We start from the raw sequence: 21,099 nt of genomic DNA, 5'->3' as shown, positions 1-21,099 counted from the left end.
GGATCAGTATAGGAAGGTGGTGTGTGGGATCGCCATTGGAAGGTGGTGTGTAGGATCAGCATAGGAAGGTGGTGTGTAGGATCAGCATGGGAAAGTGGTGTGTAGGATCAGTATAAGAAGGTGGTGTGTAGGATCAGCATAGGAAGGTGGTGTGTAGGATCAGCATAGGAAGGTGGTGTGTTGGATCGCCATTGGAAGGTGGTGTGTAGGATCAGCATGGGAAGGTGGTGTGTAGGATCAGCATAGAAAGGTGGTGTGTAGGATCAGCAAAGGAAGGTGGTGTGTGGGATCAGCATAGGAAGGTGGTGTGTAGGATCAGCATAGGAAGGTGGTGTGTAGTATCAGTATAGGAAGGTGGTGTGTGGGATCGCCATTGGAAGGTGGTGTGTGGGATCGCCATTGGAAGGTGGTGTTTAGGATCAGCATAGGAAGGTGGTGTGCAGGATCAGCAAAGGAAGGTGGTGTGTGGGATCAGCATAGGAAGGTGGTGTGCAGGATTAGCAAAGGAAGGTGGTGTGTTGGATCAGCATAAGAAGGTGGTGTGGAGGATCAGCAAAGGAAGGTGGTGTGTGGGATCACCATTGGAAGGTGGTGTGTAGGAGCAGCATAGGAAGGTGGTGTGTAGGATCAGCAAAGGAAAGTGGTGTGTGGGATCAGCATAGGAAGGTGGTGTGTAGGATCAGCAAAGGAAGGTGGTGTGTGGGATCAGCAAAGGAAGGTGGTGTGTGGGATCAGCATAGGAAGGTGGTTTGTGGGATCGCCATAGGAAGGTGGTCTGTAGGATCAGCATAGGAAGGTTGTGTGTAGGATCAGCATAGGAAGGTGGTGTGTGGGATCGCCATTGGAAGGTGGTGTGTAGGATCAGCATGGGAAGGTGGTGTGTAGGATCAGCATAGAAAGGCGGTGTGTAGGATCAGCAAAGGAAGGTGGTGTGTAGGATCAGCATAGGAAGGTGGTGTGTGGGATCAGTATAGGAAGGTGGTGTGCGGGATCAGCATAGAAGGGTGGTGTGTAGAATCAGCATAGAAAGATGGTGTTTAAAATCAGCATAGGAAGGTGGTGTGTAGGATCAGCATGGGAAGGTGGTGTGTAGGATCAGCATAGGAAGGTGGTGTGTAGGATCAGTATAGGAAGGTGGTGTGTGGGATCGCCATTGGAAGGTGGTGTGTGGGATCGCCATTGGAAGGTGGTGTGTAGGATCAGCATAGGAAGGTGGTGTGTAGGATCAGCATAGGAAGGTGGTGTGTGGGATCAGCATAGGAAGGTGGTGTGCAGGATCAGCAAAGGAAGGTGGTGTGTAGGATCAGCATGGGAAGGTGGTGTGTAGGATCAGAATGGGAAAGTGGTGTGTAGGATCAGTATAGGAAGGTGGTGTGTAGGATAGGCATAGGAAGGTGGTGTGTAGGATCAGCATAGGAAGGTGGTGTGTTGGATCGCCATTGGAAGGTGGTGTGTAGGATCAGCATAGAAAGGTGGTGTGTAGGATCAGCAAAGGAAGGTGGTGTGTGGGATCAGCATAGGAAGGTGGTGTGTAGGATCAACATAGGAAGGTGGTGTGTAGGATCGCCATTGGAAGGTGGTGTGTAGGAGCAGCATAGGAAGGTGGTGTGTAGGATCAGCAAAGGAAGGTGGTGTGTTGGATCAGCAAAGGAAGTTGGTGTGTAGGATCAGCATAGGGATGTGGTGTGTGGGATCAGCAAAGGAAGGTGGTGTGTGGGATCAGCATAGGAAGGTGGTTTGTGGGATCGCCATAGGAAGGTGGTGTGTAGGATCAGCATAGGAAGGTGGTGTGTAGGATCAGCATAGGAAGGTGGTGTGTGGGATCGCCATTGGAAGGTGGTGTGTAGGATCAGCATGGGAAGGTGGTGTGTAGGATCAGCATAGAAAGGCGGTGTGTAGGATCAGCAAAGGAAGGTGGTGTGTTGGATCAGCATAGGAAGGTGGTGTTTAGGATCAGCATAGGAAGGTGGTGTGTAGTATCAGTATAGGAAGGTTGTGTGTGGGATCGCCATTGGAAGGTGGTGTGTGGGATCGCTATTGGAAGGTGGTGTGTAGGATCAGCATAGGAAGGTGGTGTGCATGATCAGCAAAGGAAGGTGGTGTGTGGGATCAGCATAGGAAGGTGGTGTGCAGGATCAGCAAAGGAAGGTGGTGTGTGGGATCAGCATAGGAAGGTGGTGTGTGGGATCGCCATTGGAAGGTGGTGTGTAGGATCAGCATAGAAAGGTGGTGTGTAGGATCAGCATAGAAAGGTGGTGTGTAGGATCAGCAAAGGAAGGTGGTGTGTGGGATCAGCATAGGAAGGTGGTGTGTAGGATCAGCATAGGAAGGTGTTTTGTAGGATCAGCATAGGAAGGTGGTGTGTAGGATCAGTATAGGAAGGTGGTGTGTGGGACCGCCATTGGAAGGTTGTGTGTAGGATCAGCATAGGAAAGTGGTGTGCAGGATCAGCAAAGGAAGGTGGTGTGTGGGATCAGCAAAGGAAGGTGGTGTGTGGGATTAGCATAGGAAGTTGGTTTGTGGGATCAGCATAGGAAGGTGGTGTGTAGGATCAGCATGGGAAGGTGGTGTGTAGGATCAGCATAGGAAGGTGGTGTGTAGGATCAGCATAGGAAGGTCGTGTGTGGGATCGCCATTGGAAGGTGGTGTGTAGGATCAGCATAGAAAGGTGGTGTGTAGGATCAGCATAGAAAGGTGGTGTGTAGGATCAGCAAAGGAAGGTGGTGTGTGGGATCAGCATAGGAAGGTGGTGTGTAGGATCAGCATAGGAAGGTGGTGTGTAGGATCAGTATAGGAAGGTGGTGTGTGGGATCGCCATTGGAAGGTGGTGTGTAGGATCAGCATAGGAAGGTGGTGTGCAGGATCAGCAAAGGAAGGTGGCGTGTGGGATCAGCAAAGGAAGGTGGTGTGTGGGATCAGCATAGGAAGGTGGTTTGTGGGATCAGCATAGGAAGGTGGTGTGTAGGATCAGCATGGGAAGGTGGTGTGTAGGATCAGCAAAGGAAGGTGGTGTGTGGGATCGCCATTGGAAGGTGGTGTGTAGGATCAGCATGGGAAGGTGGTGATTAGGATCAGCATAGGAAGGTGGTGTGTAGGATCAGCAAATGAAGGTGGTGTGTGGGATCAGCATAGGGAGGTGGTGTGCAGGATCAGCAAAGGAAGGTGGTGTGTAGGATCAGCATGGGAAGGTGGTGTGTAGGATCAGCATGGGAAAGTGGTGTGTAGGATCAGTATAGGAAGGTGGTGTGTAGGATCAGCATAGGAAAGTGGTGTGTGGGATCGCCATTGGAAGGTGGTGTGTAGGATCAGCATAGAAAGGTGGTGTGTAGGATCAGCATAGAACGGTGGTGTGTAGGATCAGCAAAGGAAGGTGGTGTGTGGGATCAGCATAGGAAGGTGGTGTGTAGGATCAGCATAGGAAGGTGGTGTGTAGGATCAGCATAGGAAGGTGGTGTGTAGGATCAGTATAGGAAGGTGGTGTGTGGGATCGCCATTGGAAGGTGGTGTGTAGGATCAGCATAGGAAGGTGGTGTGCAGGATCAGCAAAGGAAGGTGGTGTGTGGGATCAGCATAGGAAGGTGGTGTGCGGGATCAGCATAGGAAGGTGGTGTGCAGGATCAGCAAAGGAAGGTGGTGTGTGGGATCAGCAAAGGAAGGTGGTGTGTGGGATCAGCATAGGAAGGTGGTTTGTGGGATCGCCATAGGAAGGTGGTCTGTAGGATCAGCATAGGAAGGTTGTGTGTAGGATCAGCATAGGAAGGTGGTGTGTGGGATCGCCATTGGAAGGTGGTGTGTAGGATCAGCATGGGAAGGTGGTGTGTAGGATCAGCATAGAAAGGCGGTGTGTAGGATCAGCAAAGGAAGGTGGTGTGTAGGATCAGCATAGGAAGGTGGTGTGTGGGATCAGTATAGGAAGGTGGTGTGCGGGATCAGCATAGAAGGGTGGTGTGTAGAATCAGCATAGAAAGATGGTGTTTAAAATCAGCATAGGAAGGTGGTGTGTAGGATCAGCATGGGAAGGTGGTGTGTAGGATCAGCATAGGAAGGTGGTGTGTAGGATCAGTATAGGAAGGTGGTGTGTGGGATCGCCATTGGAAGGTGGTGTGTGGGATCGCCATTGGAAGGTGGTGTGTAGGATCAGCATAGGAAGGTGGTGTGTAGGATCAGCATAGGAAGGTGGTGTGTGGGATCAACATAGGAAGGTGGTGTGCAGGATCAGCAAAGGAAGGTGGTGTGTAGGATCAGCATGGGAAGGTGGTGTGTAGGATCAGAATGGGAAAGTGGTGTGTAGGATCAGTATAGGAAGGTGGTGTGTAGGATAGGCATAGGAAGGTGGTGTGTAGGATCAGCATAGGAAGGTGGTGTGTTGGATCGCCATTGGAAGGTGGTGTGTAGGATCAGCATAGAAAGGTGGTGTGTAGGATCAGCAAAGGAAGGTGGTGTGTGGGATCAGCATAGGAAGGTGGTGTGTAGGATCAACATAGGAAGGTGGTGTGTAGGATCGCCATTGGAAGGTGGTGTGTAGGAGCAGCATAGGAAGGTGGTGTGTAGGATCAGCAAAGGAAGGTGGTGTGTAGGATCAGCATAGGGATGTGGTGTGTGGGATCAGCAAAGGAAGGTGGTGTGTGGGATCAGCATAGGAAGGTGGTTTGTGGGATCGCCATAGGAAGGTGGTGTGTAGGATCAGCATAGGAAGGTGGTGTGTAGGATCAGCATAGGAAGGTGGTGTGTGGGATCGCCATTGGAAGGTGGTGTGTAGGATCAGCATGGGAAGGTGGTGTGTAGGATCAGCATAGAAAGGCGGTGTGTAGGATCAGCAAAGGAAGGTGGTGTGTTGGATCAGCATAGGAAGGTGGTGTTTAGGATCAGCATAGGAAGGTGGTGTGTAGTATCAGTATAGGAAGGTTGTGTGTGGGATCGCCATTGGAAGGTGGTGTGTGGGATCGCTATTGGAAGGTGGTGTGTAGGATCAGCATAGGAAGGTGGTGTGCATGATCAGCAAAGGAAGGTGGTGTGTGGGATCAGCATAGGAAGGTGGTGTGCAGGATCAGCAAAGGAAGGTGGTGTGTGGGATCAGCATAGGAAGGTGGTGTGTGGGATCGCCATTGGAAGGTGGTGTGTAGGATCAGCATAGAAAGGTGGTGTGTAGGATCAGCATAGAAAGGTGGTGTGTAGGATCAGCAAAGGAAGGTGGTGTGTGGGATCAGCATAGGAAGGTGGTGTGTAGGATCAGCATAGGAAGGTGTTTTGTAGGATCAGCATAGGAAGGTGGTGTGTAGGATCAGTATAGGAAGGTGGTGTGTGGGACCGCCATTGGAAGGTTGTGTGTAGGATCAGCATAGGAAAGTGGTGTGCAGGATCAGCAAAGGAAGGTGGTGTGTGGGATCAGCAAAGGAAGGTGGTGTGTGGGATTAGCATAGGAAGTTGGTTTGTGGGATCAGCATAGGAAGGTGGTGTGTAGGATCAGCATGGGAAGGTGGTGTGTAGGATCAGCATAGGAAGGTGGTGTGTAGGATCAGCATAGGAAGGTGGTGTGTGGGATCGCCATTGGAAGGTGGTGTGTAGGATCAGCATAGAAAGGTGGTGTGTAGGATCAGCATAGAAAGGTGGTGTGTAGGATCAGCAAAGGAAGGTGGTGTGTGGGATCAGCATAGGAAGGTGGTGTGTAGGATCAGCATAGGAAGGTGGTGTGTAGGATCAGTATAGGAAGGTGGTGTGTGGGATCGCCATTGGAAGGTGGTGTGTAGGATCAGCATAGGAAGGTGGTGTGCAGGATCAGCAAAGGAAGGTGGCGTGTGGGATCAGCAAAGGAAGGTGGTGTGTGGGATCAGCATAGGAAGGTGGTTTGTGGGATCAGCATAGGAAGGTGGTGTGTAGGATCAGCATGGGAAGGTGGTGTGTAGGATCAGCAAAGGAAGGTGGTGTGTGGGATCGCCATTGGAAGGTGGTGTGTAGGATCAGCATGGGAAGGTGGTGATTAGGATCAGCATAGGAAGGTGGTGTGTAGGATCAGCAAATGAAGGTGGTGTGTGGGATCAGCATAGGGAGGTGGTGTGCAGGATCAGCAAAGGAAGGTGGTGTGTAGGATCAGCATGGGAAGGTGGTGTGTAGGATCAGCATGGGAAAGTGGTGTGTAGGATCAGTATAGGAAGGTGGTGTGTAGGATCAGCATAGGAAAGTGGTGTGTGGGATCGCCATTGGAAGGTGGTGTGTAGGATCAGCATAGAAAGGTGGTGTGTAGGATCAGCATAGAACGGTGGTGTGTAGGATCAGCAAAGGAAGGTGGTGTGTGGGATCAGCATAGGAAGGTGGTGTGTAGGATCAGCATAGGAAGGTGGTGTGTAGGATCAGCATAGGAAGGTGGTGTGTAGGATCAGTATAGGAAGGTGGTGTGTGGGATCGCCATTGGAAGGTGGTGTGTAGGATCAGCATAGGAAGGTGGTGTGCAGGATCAGCAAAGGAAGGTGGTGTGTGGGATCAGCATAGGAAGGTGGTGTGTAGGATCAGCATAGAAAGGCGGTGTGTAGGATCAGCAAAGGAAGGCGGTGTGTGGGATCAGCATAGGAAGGTGGTGTTTAGGATCAGCATAGGAAGGTGGTGTGTAGTATCAGCATAGGAAGGTTGTGTGTGGGATCGCCATTGGAAGGTGGTGTGTGGGATCGCCATTGGAAGGTGGTGTGTAGGATAAGCATAGGAAGGTGGTGTGCATGATCAGCAAAGGAAGGTGGTGTGTGGGATCAGCATAGGAAGGTGGTGTGCAGGATCAGCAAAGGAAGGTGGTGTGTAGGATCAGCATGGGAAGGTGGTGTGTAGGATCAGCATGGGAAAGTGGTGTGTAGGATCAGTATAGGAAGGTGGTGTGTAGGATCAGCATAGGAAAGTGGTGTGTAGGATCAGCATAGGAAGGTGGTGTGTGGGATCGCCATTGGAAGGTGGTGTGTAGGATCAGCATAGAAAGGTGGTGTGTAGGATCAACATAGAAAGGTGGTGTATAGGATCAGCAAAGGAAGGTTGTGTGTGGGATCAGCATAGGAAGGTGGTGTGTAGGATCAGCATAGGAAGGTGATGTGTAGGATCAGCATAGGAAGGTGGTGTGTAGGATCAGTATAGGAAGGTGGTGTGTGGGATCGCCATTGGAAGGTGGTGTGTAGGATCAGCATAGGAAGGTTGTGTGCAGGATCAGCAAAGGAAGGTGGTGTGTGGGATCAGCAAAGGAAGGTGGTGTGTGGGATCAGCATAGGAAGGTGGTTTGTGGGATCAGCATAGGAAGGTGGTGTGTAGGATCATCATGGGAAGGTGGTGTGTAGGATCAGCAAAGGAAGGTGGTGTGTGGGATCGCCATTGGAAGGTGGTGTGTAGGATCAGCATGGGAAAGTGGTGATTAGGATCAGCATAGGAAGGTGGTGTGTAGGATCAGCAAAGGAAGGTGGTGTGTGGGATCAGCATAGGGAGGTGGTGTGCAGGATCAGCAAAGGAAGGTGGTGTGTAGGATCAGCATGGGAAGGTGGTGTGTAGGATCAGCATTGGAAAGTGGTGTGTAGGATCAGTATAGGAAGGTGGTGTGTAGGATCAGCATATGAAGGTGGTGTGTGGGATCGCCATTGGAAAGTGGTGTGTAGGATCAGCATAGAAAGGTGGTGTGTAGGATCAGCATAGAAAGGTGGTGTGTAGGATCAGCAAAGGAAGGTGGTGTGTGGGATCAGCATAGGAAGGTGGTGTGTAGGATCAGCATAGGAAGGTGGTGTGTAGGATCAGCATAGGAAGGTGGTGTGTAGGATCAGTATAGGAAGGTGGTGTGTGGGATCGCCATTGGAAGGTGGTGTGTAGGATCAGCATAGGAAGGTGGTGTGCAGGATCAGCAAAGGAAGGTGGTGTGTGGGATCAGCAAAGGAAGGTGGTGTGTGGGATCAGCATGGGAAGGTGGTTTGTGGGATCAGCATAGGAAGGTGGTGTGTAGGATCAGCATGGGAAGGTGGTGTGTAGGATCAGCAAAGGAAGGTGGTGTGTGGGATCGCCATTGGAAGGTGGTGTGTAGGATCAGCATGGGAAGGTGGTGATTAGGATCAGCATAGGAAGGTGGTGTGTAGGATCAGCAAAGGAAGGTGGTGTGTGGGATCAGCATAGGAAGGTGGTGTGTGGGATCGCCATTGGAAGGTGGTGTGTAGGATCAGCATGGGAAGGTGGTGTGTAGGATCAGCATAGGAAGGTGGTGTGTAGGATCAGCAAAGGAAGGTGGTGTGTGGGATCAGCATAGGAAGGTGGTGTGTGGGATCGCCATTGGAAGGTGGCGTGTGGGATCGCCATTGGAAGGTGGTGTGTAGGATCAGCATAGGAAGGTGGTGTGTAGGATCAGCATAGGAAGGTGGTGTGTAGGATCAGCAAAGGAAGGTGGTGTGTAGGAGCAGCATAGGAAGGTGGTTTGTAGGATCAGCATAGGAAGGTGGTGTGTGGGATCGCCATTGGAAGGTGGCGTGTGGGATCGCCATTGGAAGGTGGTGTGTAGGATCAGCATAGGAAGGTGGTGTGCAGGATCAGCAAAGGAAGGTGGTGTGTGGGATCAGCATAGGAAGGTGGTGTGCAGGATCAGCAAAGGAAGGTGGTGTGTTGGATCAGCATAAGAAGGTGGTGTGGAGGATCAGCAAAGGAAGGTGGTGTGTAGGATCAGCAAAGGAAGGTGGTGTGTGGGATCAGCAAAGGAAGGTGGTGTGTAGGATCAGTATAGGAAGGTGGTGTGTGGGATCGCCATTGGAAGGTGGTGTGTCGGATCGCCATTGGAAGGTGGTGTGTAGGATCAGCATAGGAAGGTGGTGTGCAGTATCAGCAAAGGAAGGTGGTGTGTGGGATCAGCATAGGAAGGTGGTGTGCAGGATCAGCAAAGGAAGGTGGTGTGTTGGATCAGCATAAGAAGGTGGTGTGGAGGATCAGCAAAGGAAGGTGGTGTGTGGGATCGCCATTGGAAGGTGGTGTGTAGGAGCAGCATAGGAAGGTGGTGTGTAAGATCAGCAAAGGAAGGTGGTGTGTGGGATCAGCATAGGAAGGTGGTGTGTAGGATCAGCAAAGGAAGGTGGTGTGTGGGATCAGCAAAGGAAGGTGGTGTGTGGGATCAGCATAGGAAGGTGGTTTGTGGGATCGCCATAGGAAGGTGGTGTGTAGGATCAGCATAGGAAGGTGGTGTGTAGGATCAGCATAGGAAGGTGGTGTGTGGGATCGCCATTGGAAGGTGGTGTGTAGGATCAGCATGGGAAGGTGGTGTGTAGGATCAGCATAGAAAGGCGGTGTGTAGGATCAGCAAAGGAAGGTGGTGTGTGGGATCAGTATAGGAAGGTTGTGTGTGGGATCGCCATTGGAAGGTGGTGTGTGGGATCGACATTGGAAGGTGGTGTGTAGGATCAGCATAGGAAGGTGGTGTGCATGATCAGCAAAGGAAGGTGGTGTGTGGGATCAGCATAGGAAGGTGGTGTGCAGGATCAGCAAAGGAAGGTGGTGTGTAGGATCAGCATGGGAAGGTGGTGTGTAGCATCAGCATGGGAAAGTGGTGTGTAGGATCAGTATAGGAAGGTGGTGTGTAGGATCAGCATAGGAAGGTGGTGTGTAGGATCAGCATAGGAAGGTGGTGTGTGGGATCGCCATTGGAAGGTCGTGTGTAGGATCAGCATAGAAAGGTGGTGTGTAGGATCAGCATAGAAAGGTGGTGTGTAGGATCAACATAGGAAGGTGGTGTGTGGGATCAGCATAGGAAGGTGGTGTGTAGGATCAGCATAGGAAAGTGGTGTGTAGGATCAGCATAGGAAGGTGGTGTGTAGGATCAGTATAGGAAGGTGGTGTGTGGGATCGCCATTGGAAGGTGGTGTGTAGGATCAGCATAGGAAGGTGGTGTGCAGGATCAGCAAAGGAAGGTGGTGTGTGGGATCAGCATAGGAAGGTGGTGTGTAGGATCAGCATAGGAAAGTGGTGTGTAGGATCAGCATAGGAAGGTGGTGTGTAGGATCAGTATAGGAAGGTGGTGTGTGGGATCGCCATTGGAAGGTGGTGTGTAGGATCAGCATAGGAAGGTGGTGTGCAGGATCAGCAAAGGAAGGTGGTGTGTGGGATCAGCAAAGGAAGGTGGTGTGTGGGATCAGCATAGGAAGGTGGTGTGTAGGATCAGCATGGGAAGGTGGTGTGTAGGATCAGCATAGGAAGGTGGTGTGTTTGATCAGCATAGGAAGGTGGTGTGTAGGATCAGCAAAGGAAGGTGGTGTGTGGGATCAGCATAGGAAGGTGGTGTGTAGGATCAGCATAGGAAGGTGGTGAGTGGGATCAGCATAGGAAGGTGGTGTCTAGGATCAGCATAGGAAGGTGGTGTGTAGGATCAGCAAAGGAAGGTGGTGTGTGGGATCAGCATAGGAAGGTGGTGTGTAGGATCAGCAAAGGAAGGTGGTGTGTGGGATCAGCAAAGGAAGGTGGTGTGTGGGATCAGCATAGGAAGGTGGTTTGTGGGATCAGCATAGGAATGTGGTGTCTAGAAAGGCTTTGATGGTGAGGAAGATGAAGATGACAAAGGGTAAAGCAATAGGTAGCTGAAAAAGCTGTCTGTGTGTTTGGATAAATATAATTTATATAAATACAATTTTACAGAATTCCATTAATTTTGTGCTGCCTAATGCTTATATCAGCCTAAACTGAAGCTGCTGATGCTTTATCTGAGTTATTTATAAATGTAAAACATCCTCAACCTCACCATAAGTAGCATTTAGCACCTAAATCCATTAATTCCAGCTAACAGCATTGACATTGTTATTAGCTGCATTAGAAACAGCCAATCAATGACTACTGTCATTTATTTTTGAAATGTTGATATTATATCAATTATGTTTGCACTGCTGGCTTTATTTGCCCAAAATGCCACTACATGGAAGTGGGACTCTAACAGTGTGGTAAAATCAGGGCGAACAGATGCTCCAGGCAGATGAGAGCAGCTGCATTTAGTGACAAGATTATATTTTGTAGATGCCTATCTCTTTTACTCCTAAATAAGTTATTTTTGTATAAAACCGATTTATTCATATTCTAGGTTTTAATACTTACTAAAGTTGCCCAATATTCTTTTATTTATTTGATTAAATTCTCTCCTTAATTTGATTTATTTATGTTTGCTAAAACACAGTTCAGCTACAATGACTCGTGAATTTTTTGGCTTTAAAACAATGCAGTATTGTTGTGTTACAATTGTCATTTTGTTTAAAATTTGTCAATGAAAGAAAAATCAAAAAAGTTTTTGTTAACTTGTAAATTTTAAAAGGCACGGATCTGTCTGACGGTGAAGATGTTTGAAACGTTAGCCTGTACTGTATTCTGTATTTTCACTTATTCTTGAAGAAGAGTATATATATATATATATATATATATATATATATATATATATAGTGCCTTGCGAAAGTATTCGTCCAACTAGAACTTTTCAACCTTTTGCCACATTTCAGTGTGCAAACAAAATGATACAAAACTGTAATTTTTGTGAAGAACCAACAAGTGTGACACACCATGAAGTGGAATAAAATGGATTGGATATTTCTATACCTTTTTTAACAAATGAAAAACTGAAAAACTGGGCGTGCAAAATGATTCAGCCCCTTTACTTTTAGTGCAGCAAACTCTCTCCAGATATTCAGTGAGGCTCTCTGAATGATCCAATGATGACCTAAATGACTAATGATGATAAATAGAATCCACCTGTATGTAATCAAGTCTCCGTATAAATGCAACTGCTCTGTGATCGTCTCAGAGGTCTGTTTAAAGCGCAGAGAGCATCATGAAGAGCAAGGAACACACCAGGCAGAGATGCTGTTGTGCAGAAGTTTAAAGCTGGATTTGGATACAAATAGATTTCCCAGGCTTTAAACATCCCAAGGACCACTGTGCAAGCGATGATATTGAAATGGAAGGAGTATCAGACCACTGCAAGTCTACAAAGACCCGGCTGTCGGTCTAAACTTTCAAACAAGGAGAACACTGATCAGAGATGCAGCCCAGAGGCCCATGATCACTCTGGATAAACGGCAGAGATCTACAGCTGAGGTGGGAGAGTACGACAAACAGTCATATACTGCATAAATCTGACCTTTATGGACAAGTGGCAAGAAGAAAGCCATTTCTTAAAGATATCCATAAAAAGTGTTGTTTACAGTTTGCCACAAGCCACCTGGGAGACACACCAAACATGTGGAAGAAGGTGCTCTAAGCAAATGAAACCAGAATTCAACTTTTTGGAAACAATGCAAAACATTGTGTTTGGCGTAAAAGCAACACAGTTCATCACCCTGAACACACCATCCCACTGTGAAACATGGTGGTGGTGGCATCATGGTTTTGGGCTGCTTTTCTTTAGCAGGGACAGGGAGGATGGTTAGAATCGATGGACAGATGGATGGAGCCAAATACAGGACCATTCTGGAAGAAAACTTGATGGAGCCTGCAAAAGACCTGAGCCTGGGATGAAGATTTGTCTTCCAACAAGACAATGGAATGGTTCACCAATAAACATATCAAGGTGTTAGAATGGGCAATGTCAATGTCCAGACCTTATTCCATTCTAGACTCTGTGGAAAAACAGAAAACTGCTGTTCAAAAACGAGGTTGAAAAGTTCAAGGGCCTGTACATATTCTTTTTTAATTCCTTAAATCTTGCTAGTTTAATGCAAAAAAAATGCAATGATGCGCAAATCTATCTATCTATCTAGATAGATAGATCTATCTATCTAGATAGATAGATCTATCTAGATAGATAGATCTATCTAGATAGATAGATAGATCTATCTATCTTTCTATCTATAGATAGATTTCTATCTATAGATAGATTTCTATCTATCTATATATATATGTGTGTATATAGATATACATATAACTATATACATATATCCCAGCTGGATCGGGGGAAAACCAAGACCTAGATGAATTTAGACATCTACAAGTAAATGCATCAGAATGAAGCGCAGCTGTGAGCTTGAAGCTTAATAAAATAAATAAAAGAGAATCAGACCAGGAATCACAATGATTCAAGCTAAAAGATAAGTCTTTGCCTTTGTTTAGGGAAAAAATGAAGGCACAGAGTGATTTTTTTGTAGTCACGATAACACAATTAACACTTGTTTCTTAAAGTGTTGCATACAACAAAAAAGTTGTATGTCTGAAAAAGGAGGTCAGCAGCACAGAAGTTATTTTCTTAGGACAAATGCTTCAATAACTGCTGATGATTGGTGAATCAGTGGGGGTCAGGAGGTCGAGGACAGAGAGGTGGTCTTTGTGTTCTCCATGTGGGAACCGTTAAAGCCTCTGGATTTTGATTGGGACAAAAGGGGATTGTTAAAAAAGAACATGTCAAAGACTGTGAAGAGGTGGGAGACTATCCTTGCAAAGTGTAAACAACAAAGAAGTAAAATTGTTTGTAGAAAAAGGAAAGCACACACATGCCATGTCACACAGCCACTCTGTACATTTTGGACATTTTCCACACATAAAATGTCGTTCTTTTGCGATTCATGCGTGATAATTATAATCCATAAGTGTTTCTTGTGTTTGTCATTTGTCGATTTGCACAGGTGTCCGTTCAAGGTTTCAGCCAACGAGTCTCTGTGAGAATTTGGTTTTGATCTGCTCATAATTTTTGGTCGGTTGAGAAATATGTATTTTACATAGTTTATATGCAATTATTACATGAATCTGACACAATTGTGCATGATTTTTGCAAGATGCATTTGTGTCTTTGCACGACCGTTTCATGTATGTCTAGCGGACTTTTCACAGATGAACCACTGATGTATAACATTTATATCATGTGTACGGTGCACGTCAGGTTAAAATAACGCAATTAACGGATGTCTCACTAATAAACTGCGTATAAACATCGCAATAATAACGCACGGTTCATGCACAATTCACGTATTGTGTCACGGGTTTATAAATCAGGTGATCTTTCACATCTCCTGCAGTCTCCCGCTTCCCCCGTCCGGCTTGTGCGGGCAGGCAGAAGGGTCTCTTGAGAGGTGGTGCGCAGAATACGGGCCGCCGGGGGGGCTGGGTACGGCGGGGGTGGATGCGTTTCTGAATGCTCTTCGAGACCCTTCTCACAGATTTCCACAGCTCAGGCTCACGCGGAGGGTCCTCTGTGTCGGCTGGGGTCATTAGGCTGCCTTGGCTGAGGGTCTGCACCAGGTGCCGACCATGGTGCTGACGCGGTGGGTTTATGTGGTTTTTTCATACTTCTTCAGTGCTTTTAACGTGTTACATTTGTGATACATTTATTGCAAAAATCAAGTAAAGAATCACAACTTTCCTTACTTTTTCCACGTATATCCACGTATGACCGATTTTTGTACACAGCATCAGTGTGACACAGTCTTAAACTGAGCACTTAATTTATAAACTAGACCTGATATTCCTCTTGATATTAAATACATTTAATGTTTGTCTGTTCACAAATGTTTGAAAAACAGTTGCATTTTAACAAGTGTGCTTATTAAGTTAGATTAGCTTTAGCTATCATTGTTTCAAAACTTTTTATTTCCTTCTTTATGCCTTGATGCAATCACCAAACTTTTTTTGTTATTGCTTTTTTTTTTTTTCTATGAAATAAAACAAACATTTATGGAACCAAACTGGCTTACTGGTTGGCAAAGTCTAGACACAACAGAATAGACAAGGGTCTATCCTTCAAATGCTCTGTCCCGCTGCTCACCAGCTGACAAGAGCTTTAAAACATTTGTGGGTTTGTTTGTTTTAATGAATTGAGTTATTTTATTTTATTTAAGTTGCAGCTGCTCTCCCACATGTTGGATGTGTAAAGTAGTGCATGGCTTTCTGACTAAATTAGCATAAAGCATAATCAATCACAAAATAAGACTAAAAACACACAAAAGGGCTGCTGCACATAATCTCTTTCGATGTTGCCGTCTCTCTTTCCACAGCTCGGTGCATCACTTTTAGCAGTGCAGCCTGTAATCAAAAGCTTTTGCTGAATTCAAATGCAGAAAACAGGATTTTAATAACCTATCACTATAGGAAAAGCCTGAGCACTGAGGTATCCCACTGTGCAAAAACCCTTTCACATAATCAGCTGATTTGAAGTCATTTTTTTCTGCTTGGAAATACTTAAATTTCATACTGTGTGTAAATTAATCACATGTAAGGTTTGTGAAGCGGCTTGAACTTGTTTCTGAAGAGCCGATTTACTGTTTCAGTCTGCCAGAGCTCATGCCTCTCTCTTCCAAGAAGCCCTGTTTAATATTATATGCCAATTACCAGCCCTTCAAGGTTAAAAGGCCAAGCAAAGCCAGCCCTGTCTGGACTCCTTCTATGGCAGATAAACTCTGTTAGCTGTAGACACATGTCTCTGTGTCACTCTTTGTTTCTGTCTAAAGCTCCGATAACTCAACATACTTTACTTGGTGTCAGCTATCATCTTTTTTTTAACCTTTTTTTTCTTTTGCAAGGATGAGAAGAGAAAAATGTGCTCATCTTGCAGCAGAGAAGTGCTGCTGTAATGGAACTGATTAGAATCTGTTCCATTATATTGGCTCATGCGGGCTCCTGAACATGGCTGGCTCTGGGTCTTGTGTCCAGATTTTTGTTGGTTTGATAGTGTGTGCACTTCTGAAAGGATCTGGTGTTCGGCAGGAAGGCATCGGTGCCCTCTGTGTGAAACACAGTGATACAAGCTGTGTGCTCTGATCAAATCAAGTTGACCCTCATCGCCAATGCAAACAGAGAAGCATGCAACTGTTTCAGCACAAAAAAAACAGCTGGGGGTGAACTGAAGCTTCTTTTATCCTGGAATATATATTTATAAGAAAGTATTTCTGACACTGGTCATTTGCAACTTGACCTTTGTTTCCTGTCATTCAAAAGATATCATAGCCTTGTTAATGGTGAATTAACATGATATATATACACACTCACCAGCCACTATATTAGGTACACCTTGCTAGTACCGAGTTGAACCTCCCTTTGCCATCAGAACTTCTTTAATCCTTTGTGGCATAGATTCAACAAGAAACATTTGGTCCATATTGACATGATAGCGCCACGCAGTTTCTGCAGTTTGTCGGCTCCACATCTACAATTCCAAGCTCCTGTTCCAACACATCCCAACGAGGCTTTTCTCTCTTTTTCTGACCATTTTCTGTAAACCCTAGAGATGGTTGTGGGTGAAAATCCCAGTGGATCCGCATTTTCTGAAATCCTCACACCAGCCCATCTAGCACCAATAGCCATGCCAAAGTCGCTTCGATTCCCTTTCTACCCCATTTCTTCCCCCTTCTAATGCTCAGTTTGAGCTGCAGCATATTGTCTTGACCGTCTACATGCATAAATGCATTGAGTTGTTGCCATGTGATTGGCTGATTAGAAATTTACATTAACTATCGGTTGGACAGGTGTGCCTAATAAAGTGGCCGGTGAGTGTTTGTCCTCCATCAGCAGAAAAATGCCACAAGAACATGTTAAAAACACCAAAAACACAATTTTCATCTGTTGGTCTTTAAAGTGCGACAATTTATTGTCAAAGAAATTTCAGAAACAAGAAAAAGAAACACAAAGGAAGTAGGCATAAAATCTTAATAGACTAAAAAAAGACAAAAGAATCTAATGTTAATTAAAATATCTTGAAGCAAGCTGTAAAGATATTTGAAAAAGCTTTGTCACCCTTAAGGCAGCATTGTCCATGCTTTCAGTCCATTAATATTATGGAGTTATTTCAGTCTCAATAATCAGAAATGCACACAACCGGTTTTACAAATACACACGCTCCGATTCACAAATGTCATTTTATGCAAACGTGAAAAATAAATTCGGAAATACACACCCTGTGTTTCACAAACACACACATTGTGTTTCACAAATGCACACTAAATGTTTTACAAATGCACAATAAGTGTTTCTCACAAATGTGCACACTGTTTTTCACAAAAACATTTTAGAAATTCACAATAAATGTATCAGAAATGCACAGTAGGTGCTTCACAAACGTGATTTTTAGTTACACATGTGATGTGAACTCACAGATCATTCGAATTGCAGAATGTGCATTCAAAATCCCGTTCTCGTTTGTGAATCTCTCCGTGTGTGTGAGAGATTTTTCTACGGTGAATATTGAGACTCATCTGACGGAGCGGGTCGACTAATCTCACCATTGGCTAGTGAATCTGTCAATCAAACTCATCGGCAAAGCAGGCGGGTTCACTTTTAGCCAATCGAATGGCCCCTTACACTCCTCACTTTCAAAGTGACGAGGGAGGGAGCTGTTCAGCACAGCAGTTGGGAGGACGCGGGCGGCAAACATGGCGGAGAGGTCTTCTGAACGGGATCAGTCTCAGCCCGTAAGTAATGCACTTATTTGATTATTATTCCCTCGTTGTACGTCCTGTAATGTTATTGAATACTAAGTTGAAGCGTTCTCCTTTGCCAAGTGACATGTGTGAATGCTTTATGAACACTTCAGACGAGTCGTTTGCAGAGTACCCCCACCGCAAATTAGCTTAGCTTAGCCTGTGCGGTCATATTTTTTTATGAAAGCGGGGGAGGACTTATGATGGTTTTGTCAAGTTTTATACTTGGCATACCAGCTCTTCACACAACACGAGTAACTACAACCAACCAGGGGCCTCGAAACTAGCCGGCTTTCGACTCAAATTGTGTCTGCCTGCCCTGTGAGTGTGAGGGAAGTTTAGCTAGCGCGTCGGTTCAAGCTAGATATACAGCCAATCTGTAGGTTTTTAACATGATTCATAAGGAACTAAGGGGAAAACATGCCGGATTTACAGCAGCACAGAAAGTTTAATAAAAAGTATTGATTTGGAGACAGGGATTTGTTTAAACACTGATGCTATGCTAACTAGCTAGTAAGTTAGCTGTTCCGTGTGCTGCCTTTATGTAAACGCGGCGATCCGGGTTAAAGTTAGACACAGTCTTTTCACAACCCAGACTTTAAGACGGGGTGGATATGTGCAACAAAGTTAATTCATATGACATTCATGAAAAGGGCATTTTTTAAATATAACAGACGTGAATCCACTGTTGAATGAAAGAAGCCTCATTAAGTTTCTAACGTTAGAACCCGTATTGTGCTGAAAAGCCCTGTGAGATTGTGTCAGAGTGACAGCCACTAAAATCCCCGTATCTTTACTTCCAATGACGTAATGACAAGAATCCCAAACATTATGTTTTTAGGCTGTTTTGTAGTCGATAAGTAGTCACAGAAAGGGTGGATGGGAGAAATCAGCTATCAACAGTGATTTGAGTAGAAGTTACTGTAAGTATTACACACAGGCTTCCTGTGATCAGTGTCTTGTCTCTGATTTTTTTTTAAAGCTGTTCTTTACTACAAGCTCAAGTTATCATAGCAAGAGTGTTTTAAAAAATTCCCCTTTCTAATATTTGAAAATTATGTAATTTAATCTCAGACAGCTAAATGATCTAATCCATGTTTGTTGTGTTTTTATTTATTCTTTAGGAATTGCTGAAGCGTGACATCCTAAATACCTTTCTATTCTATTCTATTTCATATTTTATCATCCTATTGTATTACTGTTTTACCTATCAATTGGGAATTTAGCATTTTTGCCCCTGTAAATATCTGTCAGTTGAAAGTATTTGTACTTGTATTCCATAGATCTTGTACCTGAAGATGGCAGACAACAACTGTGCAGACTTGGCCTTCTTCAGTGACGCTGTGAACGTGTATGGATAACCTCTGAGGTATTCATGTTATTCATAAAGAAATCTTTTATTCACATATCAGGCAGTATAAGCTAGGGTTGGGCGATGTCCCTTAAATTGGCCGTTGACGATGTTTGCTGTCAACCATCGGGATGGACGATGACATCGTCGGGGGGGGGGGGGAGGGGGGTATTTTTACATTTTTCGTTCTTATATAACTGCTATTCGTTTTTTTGCTTTTTTGTTTTAATTTCCCAACAGATGACTAATCCGCGATGATCCAGTATAAACTGAGGGAAGTGACTTTAACAAAAAAAGTAACAAACAAAATAGAAAAGAAGTAGTCCGCTTTGTGTTTGATGGGAAGGGGGGGGGGGTACATGAGCGGTATGTGTGGGAGATTTAAGACTGCGATCCGTCCCGCAGCTCTAGGGGTACAAGCAACCGAACTCAGAACCGGGTCTAAAAGTGTGTGTCTGTGCACAGCTCGGATCGTCAGCACACACAGCGGTTTGAGCTTCAAAGCAGAAATGTCGCTCAGTCCTTAGAAAACATTCAAACAATCACGCGGATTTGTGTTTCCAGTCGTGTCCCGACTAAATAAAGGCTGATGTTATTCTTACATGTTTACGTGCAGCCAGAAAGCAGCACCACCCAAAGCTAATGTTGTTAGCCCGTGTTAGCATACTGCTAATCCTGGCTTCGTTCAGAAAAAGCACTGACCACACTGATTAGAATTCAAATGATGAGCGAACAGGTGTTTCATAATAACCGTAACATTATTAAAAGCACGTTTAGAAGATCATCTCGTATTTTACCGAGCTGACATGTCAATGTATATAGCCGCTCGGCGCTGTTTAACAATGTTTTGTATTGAATTGTTACATACAATAAAGTTTGAAAAAAAAAAGCCGCTCGGCGGAGTTTATATCCTTCCGTTTTTCAAACCCTACTGCGCATGTGCGAATGATTTATTCCTACGGAAAGTGTGACCTTAGTGAACGTTTTTATATTCTGAAAACATTTTTCTGGGCCCATGTACACGGTTGGATTCTAATCTGACCATTGATCCCATCAAGATATTTTGTACATGTAACCGCGGCTTATGGTGTCGACGCGCAACGTGGCGGGGCCGTGGCATCACGATGGTGGTCTCTCCATCGGGATGTCAGTCACCCATCACGATGGACGATGATATCGTCCATCGGCACAACCCTAGTATAAGCACTTGGTTATTTGTACAAAAATAAAATAACTTTTTTTAGACTCCTCTGAAAACAAAGGCAACTCTAAAACTCTTTCCCCTCATGAATAACATTTTACCCCCCCCCCCCCCCCCCTTAACAGTCTCTCTCACCTCAATTTTTTCCCCAGTGATACATGTAACCCACTCCTGCAATTTATCTAACCTAGAAATTCTACTTATTGGCATCATACATAAGAACATTACATTTTAAGTTGATGTGTACCGTATTGGCGATGCATTTGTAATTATGTGTTTGAGACATGATTTTCATGTTATTGTCAGGGTGAGAGGAGATCACGGAGGAGAAAATGTGGGCATAGCTGAGTTGATGCTCACATACGTAGAACTGACACAAACAGCTTCATTGCAGCAAAAGTGTACACACAATCAACGGTGAGTTGAACCTAGTTTTAGACGCTTTAATATATACATAAAAGTGAATGATGTATTAAAAATAAATCTGACAATATAATATTTCTTTTTGCTTTTTTCCAAATACAGGATTGAGCCCCTCTGGTGTGATGTCTTCATGACTGTTACTGGTTTATATTACAACATCCTGCACTCTCCTGAGGACCAAGACTTGCTCAATATCAGTAACATCACGTATTCTGCTACCACTATATTTTCCTACCACGCATTCAGGCCAGTTTGGATGTCTTTAGTGACGCGTGGGACAGCCATCCAATCAGGACGGAGCAAAGCATGACACCAAATCAGCTGTGGCAGTTGGGCTTGACCCAGAACCCTGTTTCTGATCCCCGGGTAAGTGCTTTATTTCAGTGTTTTTCAACCTTTGTTCACTTGTTCCACGGTCTGACACCGGACTCTGTGGAAAGTTACACCGCTAAAGACGAGCTTTAGCTGGTATTTTTGTTATAACTGAGCGACTTTATCAGCAGAATTAAGAACAAGGAAGTGAAGACTTTAACCACTTCTGATTGGTCAGACTGATGACATGTGATTAAGCCTTCAAGAATGATTGGCGGAGACAGTTAAAGGGGCGGGACTTTTCCTTACACGGTTATAGCTGCAGCTAAATCGCGGTACCGTCAACCTTATCAAAATGTATTTTATAGAATTAAATAAACACAAAGAAAAAGTCATTTTAAGATCTTTCATATTCCTAACTACTCAGTGTTTTTATCAGTGCCTGTTTGCAT

At 45.2% G+C, this 21,099-nt stretch overlaps 1 long non-coding RNA gene across 1 annotated transcript; it reads left to right on the top strand.

Annotated features, from left to right (window-relative positions):
- The first annotated feature begins 17,220 nt into the window (after window positions 1-17,220).
- Window positions 17,221-20,650, top strand: LOC111947142 (uncharacterized). Its single transcript, XR_002872961.2, has 4 exons — window positions 17,221-17,351; window positions 18,644-18,729; window positions 20,219-20,329; window positions 20,438-20,650. It is a non-coding gene; the product is annotated as an uncharacterized LOC111947142 (long non-coding RNA).
- Window positions 20,651-21,099: the final 449 nt, after the last annotated feature.

Source organism: Oryzias latipes, chromosome 1 (genome assembly GCF_053564925.1).
Source record: "Oryzias latipes strain Hd-rR chromosome 1, Olatipes_Hd-rR_3.1".
In the NCBI taxonomy this organism is placed as follows: Eukaryota; Metazoa; Chordata; class Actinopteri; order Beloniformes; family Adrianichthyidae; genus Oryzias; species Oryzias latipes.
The sequence above is the reverse complement of the archived record's forward strand: the minus strand, read 5'-3'. Positions and strand labels throughout refer to the sequence as shown.